The sequence below is a fragment of the Ovis canadensis genome, chromosome 11 (genome assembly GCF_042477335.2).
Source record: "Ovis canadensis isolate MfBH-ARS-UI-01 breed Bighorn chromosome 11, ARS-UI_OviCan_v2, whole genome shotgun sequence".
In the NCBI taxonomy this organism is placed as follows: Eukaryota; Metazoa; Chordata; class Mammalia; order Artiodactyla; family Bovidae; genus Ovis; species Ovis canadensis.
Genome location: NC_091255.1, coordinates 27,720,297 through 27,722,184, shown reverse-complemented (window position 1 = coordinate 27,722,184; position 1,888 = coordinate 27,720,297).

The following is a 1,888-nucleotide window of genomic DNA, read 5'->3' as shown; positions in this document are numbered from 1 at the left end:
GGCCAGACACCATTCAGGCTCTTGCAGTCTTCATTCAAGCTTGCTTCGTCTTTCCCCCAGATCTGGGCAGGAACTCCAGGATTAACCCCATTATATAGATGCAGAAACTGAGGCTCAGAGAGGGAAAGTAACTTGCTTGAGGTCATCCAACTAGTCGATGGTTCAGCACAGAGAGGCCATCTATAAAGTATGTCCCTTGCTGCCCTGCTGGCTTGTTACCCACCCCAGAAGCCCTGCTCCCTTCATGCAAAACAACCATCATTTTCCCAGTTCTTACTTAGCACAGCAGAGGCACCCACAGTGAGCTCAGTAAATGTATGTCAGATGAAGGAATCCTGGGGATGCTCACCAGCTGCCGTCCTAAGCAGCACCCAGGAGATGGTCACGGAGAAGTTGTGTCTGCCCTTCTGTGTTCTTTTTAGGTTGCTGCTCCCCTCCTCTCTCACCAGCAGGAGTTGTTTTCTTAGAGCCCCAGAGCTGCTTCCTGTCCACTGGGATGCACCCCACCACAGCCCTGGAACTCCCTCGTGTCTGTAAGGAGACTGTGTGTCCACGAGCGCCATCTCTCCACCGCCTCTGTGGGCACTGTCGCTTTACACACTGGCCAGGAAGACCACTGCACCCGGAGAACTTAAAAATGTATAGAAACCAAAGCAACTGGACTATTACCCAATAGGGGAGGATCCAGGAGATGATGTAGGTTTAGAAACAGGGAGAAAGGTAGGGAGGGGAGGAGAGGGTGGAAGTGGGTGCTCCTCACCAGGGCCCTTTCCCCTCTGCTGGCCTCCTGTGATCTGCACTGAGATCCAATAGTGCATAGAGGTTCATGTCGGCTCAGAGGTCCTGACCACACTCATACTGCAGGGAGCTTCTAGACGTTACTGTTCCTGAGAACGTGGCTGTCTCTTGCGGGTCCAGACAGAAACAGAGCTGCTTGGTGGGGCCCGGGCAGCTGGGTGCTATGGTGCACTGGGTGGAGGTTGTGCTGGGAAGGCCTGGTTATACCCATTTTCCAGATAGGGAAACTGAGGCTCAGAGTGTTTAAAGGTCATTCCAAAAGTCACACAACTCATTAGTGATAGCCTGAGCCATATGAGGCTTCTTGGGTCCTCAGAAAGGGATATGTTCCCCCTAAAATTCTATTCCTCACATAAAAACCTAGTCATGGAGGGATGTCCCTGGTGGTTTAGTGGTGAGGACTCTGTGTTTCCCCTGCAGGGGTGATGGGTTCAATTCTTGGTCAGGGAACTAAGAACATGCATATAGCATGGCTCAGTCAAAAAAAAAAAAAAAGAGAGAAAAGAGAAACAAAGCAGTATATGATCAGATGGAAAGAATGTGTTATAAATATCGATAGAAAACCTCATCATGATGGTACCTTTTCATCGTGTTTAATGATGCCTCAGGAGCTTCTGACGCCTCCTCTCTAAGAATTTCTCTCTCCTTCTTTTCTCTTCTCTCCCTTCCTTCTGGGCTCTAGACTGGGAGCAGAGAAGATGTAGACATTCTAGAACTTTCTGAATGACATGGAGGTGGGTCACTGTGTGGAATAAATGTCTCTAATTGGATCAGGCACCTTGTTAAAGGAAATGATTGACTAAAACAGTGACTAGGATCAGCTGGGTAGCAAAGTGGGGTAGAAAGGAAACACATAGCTTACCTGAAGTCAAGCGGGACCCCGCTGTGTGCTCGAGACAGGGCCCTGGGTTCCAGCCAGGCCGAGCAGCTGAGGGTCCTATAGGCACCAAGTGGGGAGCAGGGGAGCAGGTGCCCCAGGGCCACACACGGGTCTGCACCTCTCTCCCTTCTGGCTCTTGCCTGGGTTCTCAGAATTTGCAAAGGCTGACTTCTCTGAGACGTTCTCATAGACGGAGCCCACTTGCCCCAT